At 30.7% G+C, this 13,529-nt stretch overlaps 1 long non-coding RNA gene across 1 annotated transcript; it reads left to right on the top strand.

Moving 5' to 3' along the window:
- The first annotated feature begins 9,964 nt into the window (after window positions 1–9,964).
- LOC107849999 lies at window positions 9,965–11,732 on the top strand. The gene is made up of 3 exons (XR_001668377.2): window positions 9,965–10,876; window positions 10,964–11,368; window positions 11,452–11,732. It is a non-coding gene; the product is annotated as an uncharacterized LOC107849999 (long non-coding RNA).
- Window positions 11,733–13,529: the final 1,797 nt, after the last annotated feature.

A 13,529-nucleotide genomic window follows, 5' to 3' on the forward strand; every position in this document is an offset into this window, starting at 1 on the left:
TATCGTTAATCTCTAAGTTCTGCATCCGTCATTGTGTACGAAAACAAATAATTTAAACAGACAGCTGGAAAAAGTAAGGCCATTACTTGACAGAACATGTGTTGAAGTAAAAATTTAGGATAAATTACATCCTACCACTAACATCCTTATCATATACACATATTATTTCACGTCTTCTATTTAATTACCTCACATTTCATATTTTAATATTTCTCTCTGCAAAGTATCTTTTTTTTTATTTTTCATCCGATATTTGGTGTCCGTATTGGAGCCTCGATTAATTTGAATCGCGCGTTGTAAGGCCTATTAAGGTAGCAACGCTCCTAGCAGAGTTTTCTTCATACCCAGGGTCGAACTCTCAACCTCTGGTTAATGGTGGAGCAGCTCCATCCACTGCACCACAACTCATGTTGGTCTCTCCAAAGTACTTGATACATCCCATGATTTGTTGTTTATTTTTTCTTTTATCCATAATACTCCCTCCGTTTATTTTTACTTATCACTAGTTTCCTAAATGAATTTCTACTTTTATTTGTCATTTTTGACATATCAAGATAAAACAATTTTTTGTTCTATTTTACCCTAAACCTTAATTGCTTTTCCTTCAAATTAATTTCAAGACACAAAGTAGACATGTAGACATCATTTAATAGGGATACAATGGTAAAATAATCATGTTATTAATTATTTTTCTTAATAGGTATCTCATCTCAATTTGTGACAAGTAAAACTGAACGAATGGAATAATAAATATAAATAGATGTTAAGATAGTGCAAGAAAAAAGAGAAACGTTAAATAAAGACGAGTAATAAATAAGAATAATTTAATCAAATTACCTTCTAGTCAGTGGCGGAGCCAGGATTTTCATTGAACGGGTTCAGAAGTAAACATACGGACTAGTCGAAGGGGGTTCAACATCTACTATATATGCATAAAAATATTTTTGACCATATAAAAATTGTACAAAAATAATATAATTTTCCGTCGAAAAGGGTTCACAAACCCCCTCAATACAAGTTGGCTCCACCACTGCTTCTAGTTAATGTTCTTTTTTTTTAAAGAAAGATGACAAGTAATTAGTAACGGAGAAAGATTCATATAAGCTATGAGAATAGCTTATATGCAAACATCAATTGCTCTCTGTTATTATTTTATTGATTCGCGATCATTAAAATAAATCTATAATCTCAAAGTGAACTCGTTAAGGAAACTGAAGAATAGAACGAAGAATGAGAAAAGTAAGATTTTCACTTTGATAATTAAGGATTAGATTTACATTTAAGATAAAGAATATATCTAATACGCCTTATTTGATTGTAGAACAAAAAGACATATAAATGCTTTGAATTAGTTTTTCACATCATTGCTCAATGATGTAGTTTCGAGGTTAGTTTAAATAGACAATTATTAGAGAATGGCCATTTTAAATCATATAATCAATTCGATAAATCAACAATCAAAATAGATAACTTAACTGACGAGAAATTAATGCAATACATGATTGTAACTTGTGCCTTGATCCTGAAATCCTTTCCTAATATTGTCTAGAAACCATTTCATTACTTTTTTGCTTTTATTTGTTAATTTAGAATTTTCTAAAAATCACTTTTTTTTTTGTTACAATCACACTCGTTTAATTTCATAGTATTACTCTAGTTGAATTTTGAGTACATATTTTTTAAAATTGAATTAATACGCTATCTGCATGATATTATTCATACTAAAAAAAAATTAAATAATGTACTTAATTAAATATTAAATGATTTATTCAAAGGGTAAAAAGATTCGGTCCCAAATAAATAGAACCATATGGATGTGGTCCATCGCCTGAGCAATGTCGCTAATTGTGCTTTCATTTTCTTTACTGAAAATGTGTACGAGGGAGCACATGGGCAACAGGCATCCACCCATTGCTCATTTTGCTTTCTTTTTCTTTACTGAAAATGTGTACGAGAGAGCACATGGGCAACATGCATCCATCCAGGGTGTTTGGAAGAGCTTAAAAGTGGGTCAATATGGCTTTTAATTCTTTTTAAAATTTTTTGAAGTGTTTGATAATTTTAAAATCAGCTTAAAAAAATCAAATTTGCTTAAAAAAGTCAAAAGCTATAAGTAATCTGTTCTCTATTTTTTTATTTTTTTTTTTGGCTTATAAACCATTATAAGTTGACTAATAAAAAGATATTTTTATCCCTTATAATTCTCCCTTATTTCAAGATTACTCTCGACCCTTACTTCAAGATTATCTTCGTGTAGCCTTAAAACACCATTCTTTTTCATTACAACTCACTACACCGTTCTAATTTATGAAATATGATTTTTATATATTAGTCTTCTTATTTAATATTTTTTTTTTAAATTTGAACAATTATTATTGTACAAAATATGAATTTCTTAAAGAAAACAATAACTCATCAATCAATATATATGGAGAATATTCACTGAAGATATACAATTTTCTGAATAATTAATGAATGATCCATCTATATTTCACAACGCAACATTCGTATTCGACAATATTTTAATGGTGATATAGTCAGTACTCAATCAACGAGTTAATATGTTTTTCAATTAAGAGTCATTTTGTCAAACAAATAGTATCATTTGTGACCAACTATTTATCAATGATGATGTTGAAAACTCGTCTGCAATGATTCTGAAGAATATGAGGAGGAAGAGATATTTTTTAGTTTATAGGTATTTTTACGTAATGATATGAATTTAGGGATTTCAGTAAAGCTGATATCATTTTGGGTAATATGTATTTTGGTGATGCTGATACGAATTTACTGATATGTATTTTGGTCAACCTGATAGCATAAATATACACTTTGGATAATATATATTTATGTGTATTTGTATGTTAAATGCATATGCTAAGTTGCATGTATGACAAATACATTTATATATGAACTATTTATGAAGAGCTATTTGCCTATTTGTATTTTTTCATAATTATTATGTATTTTCATTATATTGGAATGTTGAAATATATATTTGAGTATTCTTTTTGTTTTAAATATGCAGTTGGGGTTATAGACATATTTGTATTTGTTGAAATACAAATACATATTAATTTGTATTTTTGTTCTGTTCAATATACATATGGAAATACAACCAAAATATACATAATCGAACTTTACAGAAATACAAATATAATCTTAAATTTCGAGAATCAGAACTCCAAAAAATTGAATTTGAGCAGCTCAAAAAATTGATTTTGATCACTATATTGTTCGATCATTTCAATTTACTGTTGCATTACTTTTTTTTTTCAACATTCGTTTACAAAATATTCAAAAATAATTTAACGAAATAAATTGTTAAATTGTACAATGTAACAAAAAATTAATTTTTATCACTCTAACGAAAAATCATTAATTGCTCAAAATATTCAAAAATAATTTAACAAAAATCAATTTTGATCACTATATTTGAACGAAACATCAGTAATTACTCAAAAAAATTATACAAAATAACAGTAATGGTTCAGAAAAAAATTCAGAACAAAAATTTTTTGATCGATTTCAAACAACTGATGAAATTCATGTAAGAAACCAATATTACGATTAAATACTTTCAACAACAGTAATGGTTTAATTTGAATTTTTGAAGATATTGAACTGAAGAAGCTTCAGTTGAATTTGATTTTGATTTTTTTTGGATAAAGATAATAATGTGAAACTGAAATTTGAATTTTGATTTCAGTTGGTAACAAATAACGGAAATCACATTAATTAAGAGGTTTTAATGGAAAAGGAATCTCCACATTTAACTCATGACTAATTACCCCATATTTAAGTCAACTGATTTGAGTTAAATATGAGCAGTAAAATGATTTGTATATGTATTTTTATAGCAACAATTTGTTCAAATACAAAATATAAGTTGCTAGTTTAAGTAATTATAAAAGTGTTACTATGAATATCATAACTATGGTATTAAGTATGCTACTTATGAATTTTACCCTATTTTTATATCTAAAGACTAAACAAACTAAAAATAAGTGACTAAAAAATAAGTAACTACTCGTACGTATTATATATTTATCGTTTTGAATAAGTAAATGTATTTATCGTTTTGAATAAGTAAATGTAGTGGATATCAATAGTAGATATCCTAAATAAGGCAGATTGGTATATATTGGATCTTCATGATCCATATATATCACATAAGTACAATGTATTAATTATATTATGTTTTAGAGTTAATATATAAAAATGATCTTAAATTTTAATGTTAAACTTTGACAGTGCACAAATATGACCTCCAATCCTACATGACAAAGCGCATGTTCAACACGCAAAACTGGGCGCGTCCAGCTTAAAATTTAAGGGCATAATACATAAATATGATCTTAAACTTTAACAGTGCACAAATATGACCTTTAAATGACTCTTCACTATTATTTTTTTATTATTTTCGGCTCAAAAATGAAAATGACATCTAATTTCTTTTGTCATTACGGAAAAAGAGCAATATTGAATATTTATTAATTAGGAGGATTAGCCTCATATGAAAAAATCGAGCGGATATGTATATATATTATAAAGCAGAGGACGAATTTAAGTTATATAATATATCTAAATATTATTTATTTAAATATCATATTAAAGACGAAACTATACTAATAGTAAAAAAAATTATAGTTTTAATAAAACGTTATTAAATTAATGTTATTAAGGATAGTAGTAGTAGTAGTATATTAAATTAACGTAATTAAAATATTATTAAATTAACGTTATTAAAATGTTATTAAATTAACGAGGGGCGGACCTACGTGGTTGCCATGGAGTTCACCCGAACCCCCTCGGTAAAAAAATTACGTTGTATATATATAAGATAGAAAATATATATTTATTTACGTATATTAATGTTGAACCACATAAAACAAGACACTTAGATAGCCCAGTGGTGTTATTTGCTCTTCTTGGGCACTTCTTCAGCCTACTGTGCGGGTTCGATCCCTGCTAGTGGCTGTTTTTTTTTTAATTAAAAAAAAGCTAAGTGTTGCTGGTATAATAATAATAATAATAATAATAATAATAAAAACGACGTCGTTTTAACACAAAAAGTAAAATTTTGATAGTGCACAAATATGATCTTTAACTATTCAAAATTGCACAAATATGACTTCTCTCCAAGTCAGCCCTTTTAACGACGTGGCACCGTGTGATTGGATTACCTTTCCACGTAGGGCAAGTGAGACTCACACATGGGGTTGCAAAATCGGAGGTCATGTTTGTTCAAGTTTTGAATAGTTAAAGGTCCTATTTGGGCACTATCAAAGTTTAAGATAAAAGTTATAATTTGGTTTCAAGTTTAAGGTGATTTTTATATATTAACTCTATGTTTTAATGTATGTGTATGCTGTTGTGTATTGATGTCCTTTTCATTACTTTAAACTGTTCAAGAGTACATGTCATATAATATATACATTTTGATGAGTGTTCTCTGCTTTGATTAAAAATTTTTGCTAGTCAAATATGATCGTGTAAGATTAAACATAGGGGGAATTTTTGTTTATTTATATATTTATATCTACCTCTATCTATTTCTGTATTTATAATATATTGATAGAATACATTCTTTAATTTGCAAGACACCTCTTCATAAAAGACCTTTTATTAAGTTAATTTGAAGTTTGAACACAAATATCCAACAACCTCCCTCGTGTTTAACTATAAATAAGGACACAAAGATTAAGTCATGTTCATGAATAGAGTAACGTATCTTTCAATTTGAACAGTACATTAGTGTAATGCAACAAGTCGAATTCAAAATTACACGTAGTAAAAAAATTAATCTATCATTTATTGTTATTATTCCACCCTTCATGTGGAATAAAAATAACTCTACAATCTCGAAATAATTAATATTAAAATAAATTATCTCAAGATTTTATTTCAAGCAATATGAAATAAACTCTTTCTAAAATTATTTTTAAAATTAATTATCTTTTATTCGTTATCCCTCATACTAAACTACCTCTAAAAAAGTAAAAAAGGTGTGAGGGGTTACCCTGCATGGGAAGATGGTCCATTTGTTTGCCATAATATTCACGTGTGAGTTGTATGCAATCTTTGTCCAAACACAAATCATCTACATATGTAAACAAATTCAATTTAGATATTTGGTGGTAGGTTGATTATCATTCTTTTAAAAAATTATTGTGTACGAGAGAAAATAATTTAAACAGACACCTCGAAAAAGTTAGGCCTACATTAATGCATTGAGAATGATTTATAAATGCCCTTCATCTATCCATTATTTAAAAACAATCAAAAAATTCCTTGATCTATTTTTATTTTTAGGGGGAGCTCAAAATTAATATCATTCAAACTTACGTCCTAAACCTAATAGCTTTTTTTTTTTCTTCTAAAAAGTCATGTGACTTATGAAAATTGATCATGTATGTTATTTAATTTAAATCCACTTTTAAATTCAAATCGGTAAACCCGATAAATCTGTTACTAGTGATTTTCCAATTCATATCTTTATTAATCCTCATATTTGAGTTTGTTAAAAATTTATTGTTTTGTGTCATATTGGATGATTTAAAAAAAAATTGTTATTAAATATAAAATAGAAAATTTAAGTTTGTTAGGTCGGCCTTGTAAATATTTAAAAGACAAATAAAAACAAGTGATGGATTGTTAATGCTTTTAAAATTTTTAAAAACCTCCGTCCGATCCTTCAAACCAATATGATCTATTTAATACGTCGTCGAAACCCATCCAAGAAGTATTTCCCACATCCCCTACCGGCCCATAGGCTAAACATACAGAAAAATCGCAAAAATCCTCAATTTTTAGTATGTCGCTCATATGTCGTAAAAATATCTCCGCCGGCCCCACCAAATCAACACAATCCATTTAATAGGTCATCACAAACCCACTCAAGAAATTTTGCCCAAAATCCATTCCGATACCCACATCCCCATTGAACTATAGGCTAAGCACACAGAAAAACCACAAAACATCCTCAGTTTTAGCATTTCATTCATATGTCTTAAAAAACCTTCGCGTGCCCTTCTAAACCTACACAATCAATTTAATAATCTGTCGCAAGCCCACTCAAGAAGTTTCACCAAAAACTCATTTTGACTCGTGATCATGTTATACATGTGACCTTTGTCATAATGCTTTGTGCATTGATGTTGTTCTTGCAGTTCATACATCGAACACTGGAGTGATGGCTGTGCGAGATCTACCTGATAAATTTGATGTGCTTGCGCAGATTTTACCCCAAAATCTTAATCGGTTGGGAGGGTGTGGCTCTCGTTGTGAAAGTAATGACGATTGCAATGAATTTATTTGCAACACTTGCGCCTACAGGCCGCTTAAGGGAAGTATGGGTTGCAGTTGCACTAGCTAGTATGTATTAGTGGTCATTTTAATGCACTGAATTGTCTTGTTATAATAAGTGACTACTCGTGCGTACTATATATTTATATATTTATCGTTTTGAATAAGTAAATGTAATGGATATCGATAGTAGATATCCTAAAGGCCAAACCCATCGGCAGACCCCTTAAGTACGCACGATCTTTTACTTAGGCACCTCAAGTGAATGGGTTACATTTTAAACACCTAAAGTAGCCTAAAAGTGGGTCACTTTGGCACATTTTTGCCTAATTAAAACAAAACTCAGGCGCGTGTATTTCAATCCATACACGTGAATTTTGCACGCGAATTAAAACATGCCACGTACCACATCCTTTCCACGTCATCCACATCCACTAAAAGGAGGAAAATCAGAAAATCTCCAAATCAATTTTCCATTTCCAAATCCGATTGAAACCCTATTCCTTTCCCCTTTGTACGTCTTGTTGATTTTTTCCATTTTTTCTTCGATTCTTCTTTTAATGTTAGTGATTTGTAACTATTTATAGTGTATTTTGCAGGTACAGTGCTTGCATGAAAGTGTTGATTCATTTTCAGTGATGAATTTGAAGAAATCTAGTTTAAAGTCAAAGAAATTGAAGGTTGAACTAAACATTTTCTTTTAAGTTTATATTTTTCCTTGCTATTTGGACTGTTTTCCTCTTGAAATTATAGTGCTGGGTTGAATGTATGTTTTTAGGATTTTTTTGTGATTTCAGTAATAAAGTATGGGTTTTTTGTCGGCTTTTTGGGAATTTCACAGATTTAGGGTTTATTTTGGAGATTTCACTAATAATATAGGGTTATTTTGATACTTTTAAATTTAAGGGTATTTTGGGTATTTCTCTTTGCGCAGAATCTTTGGGGATTTGTTACAAAAATGGACAGCTATATTTTGATCTGTTTTCATCATGGGGGAACAATTGTATTCGACCCTAATCTTAGTTATAAAGGTGAGTTAGATATCTTTGTTGTTGCCATTGATAAAGACCATTTCAATCTTGTTGATTTCTTTCCTACACCAAAGATCTTGGGTATTCAAAAGTTAAGGGGTTCTATTGTCAACATATAGATGGTGAAGGTTTAGTTCAAATCACTTCTGATGGTCAATTGCTAGAGTTTGTGAAGGAGTTAAAAGATGGTGATGAGCTTGATGTGTATGTTTTTCATGACATTGATAAAAATGTTGATGTTGTGTCTCTTTTAGTAGAGCCATAGTTTAATGATGAAGTTGATATAGGCAGTGATGAGAATGAAAATAGAAGTCTTAATGAATATCTGAATGGTGATGAAACAGATCTTCCCAGTAGTGAATCAAATCTGATTGGTAATGATATCCCTAATAAGGGTGGTTTAGACATTGATAAAGAGTTGAGAGCCTTTAGGGATGAAAATAGAAGCAAAAAAAGTCCAAGAAAAAAATTCAAATCAAGAGAAGAAATACCAGTAGGTAAGGCTGGTATTGATAAAGATTTTCAAGACATTGGCAGGAATAAGAAAGATAGATATGTGGGTAGATTAGGAGGTGATGAAGAGTATATTGATAGTTCAGACTGTGATAGTGTTGATAGCACTGATTTGTTAGATGAGGATGCTGTTGTTGGTGTTGATTTTTCAAGAAGAAGAAGAAGTAATAAAATCAGATTTGATGATGATTGTGGTGTTATTGTTTTTGAACTTGGTATGATTTTTAATGGTCTTAAGGAATTTAGAAAAGCTTTGGGGAGGTATGCAGTGGAAAATAGAGTTTAGATTATCTTAAAACCTAATGAAGCTCATAGAGTGAGGGCTAAGTGCAAATTCAAGACAAAATGCAACTATGCAACTGGTTGTGTTATGGTGTACTTGATAGAGACTCTAGTAATTTTTTTATGAAGAATTATAATCCAGTGCATAAGTTTACAACATCAAACAAGAATAAGATGTGTACAACTAAGTTTGTTGCTGACAGATTTAGGAATGAAATAAGTTAACAACCATCTTTAAAAATTTAGGAAATAAAGGAATTGTGCAGAGAAAAATTAGGGTTATATGTGGGTAAAATAATCTGTTACAGGACAAATTTACAGATCCTAAGAGAGGCCATGGGGGACTGAACTTGAAATTTGCAAGATTATGTGATTATGCTGAGATGATCAAATAAACAAACCCAGGCAATTCTGTTTGGATGAGAATGGACAGTGAAACTGACCCAGGTAAAAATTTGTTTGTGTATTTCTATGTGTGTCATGATGCATTGAAAAAAAGTTGGATGAAGGGATGTAGAAAAATTATAAGGTTTGATAAATGTTTCTTAAAGAGTGCTTGTAAGGGTGAACTTCTTGTTGCAGTTGGGAAGAATGGAAATAATCAGATGTTTTCTATAGCCTGGGCTGTTGTGGACAAGGAAACCAAGCATAGTTGGAGTTTTTTTATCAACTACTTGAAAGAAGATCTACAGTTGGGTACTGGAACAGGTCTTACTGTGATGGCTGATATGCAAAAGGTAATATTTGATATTTTTTTAAACTAGTAATTAATTAAAAAATAGAATTTATTTGTCAAGTACTTTAACTATTTTTTTTATATGTAGGGTTTTCATGCTGTTGTTCTTGAGTTGTTATCGAATGCTGAAATTAGAAGATGTGCTAGATACATTTGGGCTAACTAAAGTCAAGAGTGGAAGGAAGAAGAGAGAAAAAAACAATTTTGAAAATACTCAAAGGCAAATTTTGAAGTGAAGTTCAAAGAAGAACTTGATTATATGAACCAACTTGGTAGGCAAGGTAATGATATCATTGGTGATTTACTGCATTATCCTAAGGAGTCATGGGTTAGGGCATTCTTTAAAGAGCATTGTAAGTGCGATGCTGTTGAGAATAACATGTATGAGGCCTTTAATTCATGGATCTTAGTCCCTAGACATAAATCTATCATTACTATGTTGGAGGAAATTAGGAGAAAAATCATGACTAGAACTGTGGATATGATTAAGTTTGCCAATACTTGGATATGTGATATTGCACCTAAGGCTAGACTTATTTTGGAGAGGAATAAGGACAGGGCAAGGGTTTGCAAAATGCTTTGAAATGCTGATGTTGGATTTGAGGTTGGAGAAGAGGAGTATAGGCATACTTTGGACTTGACTAATAGGTCATATAGTTGTAGAACTTGGCAGTTGAGAGGCATTCCTTGCCAACATGCCATTTGTGCTTTGTATTATGTTGAAAAAGAGCCTGAACCTTATGTGGAACATTAGTATAAGAAGGAAACCTTCATGAAGGCTTATAATCACTTTATCCAATCAATCTCCAATATGAAGATGTGGCCTGAGACAAACAATCCAAAGATTGAACCCCCTAAACCTAAAAACATACCTGCCAGGCCTGCAAAAATTAGAAAGAAAGGCAAAGGAGAACCAGTAAAGAAATTTGAAAAGATGTCCAAAAAAGGTGGGACAATAACATGCTCCTTGTGTCATCAACAAGGTCATAACAGAAGATTTTGCAAGGTAAAACATTCACTTTTATTTGATTTTAGAAGTTTATTTTTTATGTTGATTTTATAACTTATTAACTGGTGTGCTATAATTTTATAGATTCCTAATCCCAATGCACAAGCACATAGCCAAGGATTTCAGTTTAGTGGTCAAAGTTCACAAGAAAGTTTCCAGCCTAAATGCTCAATCCAACTTGCACCTTCGAACTCCAAAAAATCAACATCATGTAGCTCAAGTCAACCTGAATCTTCAACTATAATTTGTGGTGATACAAACAGAGTTAGAAGCTTGAAAGAAGCTACAAAATCTACCTTTTGTGGTGATACAAGAATTCTTGTTACTGAAGGAATCAAGAGTCAACTACCTCTTAGAAGTAGAGTAACTATTGAGTAGAAGAGGAGAAGAGTTGGAACCACAAAGAATGTTGACGAAGGTGGATAAAAAAGGTCAAAGAATGCTGAATTTAGAATCTACACTAGTGCAAGGGAAATCCAAGTACTGAATGTAAGTTAACTCACATCATTTCTGTAAAAATAAAGGGCATATATGTAATGTTTATTGATCCTTCTTTTTTCTTCAATAAATAGCCTGGGACATCAAGTCAAAGGATCCTACAAAGTGGTATAACTTACAAGGATGCAAGTTCTACAGGGGTTGATGTTGGTTATAAGCCTAGAGGCTCGAAATGAAAAAACAAATATATTGTCACCACTTATCAATTGCAGCAGATGGCCAACAAAAAGAAGAAGAAGTAGTCAAGAAGAAGCATTTTAGTCTGATGGTGTATTGTGATTCTATTGTGTAATGTGCAGTACCAAAGAATCAATTTAGTGTTTGAAGTAAACATTCTGGTTCTTTAATTTTTGAAACCCGTAAATTCAGGTTCTTTAAGTAGTATCATGTAAACTGTGAGCTCCAATATGGAGCTTGTTTTTGGATTATTAATTAGTGTTAACTGAAGCTCAATATGGAGCATATTTATGAACTTGTTGTTAGTGTTTCTTTGAGCTCAATTTGGAGCGTATTGATGAAGTTGTTGTTGTTGCGTTCAGCTCAATATGGAGTGTATAGATGAAGTTGTTGTTGGTGGTGTTTTCAGCTCAATAGGAGTGTATAGTTAGTTTTTGTTGGTGTTGATATCAGCTCAATATGGAGCATATCGTAAAACATCGTTGTTGTTGTTTCTTTTCTATTTGGATACTTCATTTTACAAGACCAACATTGTCATTATTTATAATCAAAACATTGACAGTATTTAGAATCAAAATAAATATTTTATTTCATCAAAATGTAACATTCTTACAAGACCAACATTACATCAACAAACGAAACCTAACAAGGCTTAATACTAACCACAAAAATAAACCTCAACTTCATGACTACAAGAAGGAATTTAAGTCATTTTGCAACTTCAACACTTGAAGGAAATCATAACCTCAAGGCCATCAAAACTTCAAGGCCAAACTTCAGCAATTTGGCTTCAATGTCCATATTTTCCACAACAACAAATAAGTAGCAACGACACCAATAATATTATATCTTCTAGCTCAATTTTCTTTATCTTCAAAGGATTTAACTTTCTTCAACAAACCCCAAATCAGCCTATTTGCTTGTGAAGAGTGTCGTTCTTCATATCAATCAAAGTAATCACACCTGTTCAATTTCTACAAAATTAATAATAAAAATGATTACAAAATCAATAATTAATCGACTTATTAAGTTAAGAAGTAAAAAATATTACCTTTAAATTTTTACACGTAAAAACTCTACGACCGGGATTTTGTTAAGTCCAAGAAGTCTTTAGTAATGCTTCATTACCACATTTACAATAGTGATAATCTTTTTCTCAAAAAGTCATGGACGACGAGCTCGACATTTTCCAATTCAATTCGAATAAAATAAGAAAAAGTTCAAACTTTTGAAAAATTGAAGAAGAAGATGAAGAAGAGACAAGTTTTTTATAAAAAAAATTCCAAGAAGAGTGATAAATTAGGGTTAAAATTTGATTTGGGAATGAAGAAGAAGATGAAATATAGGTATATTACCGTTGGGGGGGTCATTATATGTCATATCAGCAAAAAAATAGGCTTCCACGCGCCTTTGCAAAGTGTTCCGCACACGTTTTGCCAACAAGGCAAAAGGTGCCAAAGTGACCCTCTTTTAGGCTACTTTAGGTGTTTAAAATGTAACCCGTTCGCTTGAGGTTCCTAAGTGAAAGATCGTGCGTACTTAAGGGGTATGATATGCCGATGGATTTGGCCTAAATGTAATGCAGTTTAAGTATAATTATATAAGAAATATATAAAAATTAATATATAATAAAGAAAATCATCCTTGAAACTAAAAAGATAACTGAGTGTTTTGCTATTCAAACGGACTCTTAAATCTTTGAGTGTCAATAAATGTGTTCAAACCTTTCAAGTACCGTCAATCCCTAAATTCTAAGTCCGTCACTGCCACTGTGTACGAAAACAAATAATTTAAACAGACAACTGGGTCATCGCCTGACAGATCACGTGTCGAAGTAAAAATTAGGATAAATTACATCACACCATTAACATCCTTATCATATATACATATTATACCACATATTTTATTGAATTACCTCACATTCCATTGTAGACACGTGACTTCGTCCTCTTAAAAGTTCAATTTTTATTCACTT

Source organism: Capsicum annuum, unplaced genomic scaffold, assembly GCF_002878395.1.
Source record: "Capsicum annuum cultivar UCD-10X-F1 unplaced genomic scaffold, UCD10Xv1.1 ctg77394, whole genome shotgun sequence".
Lineage (NCBI taxonomy): Eukaryota > Viridiplantae > Streptophyta > Magnoliopsida > Solanales > Solanaceae > Capsicum > Capsicum annuum.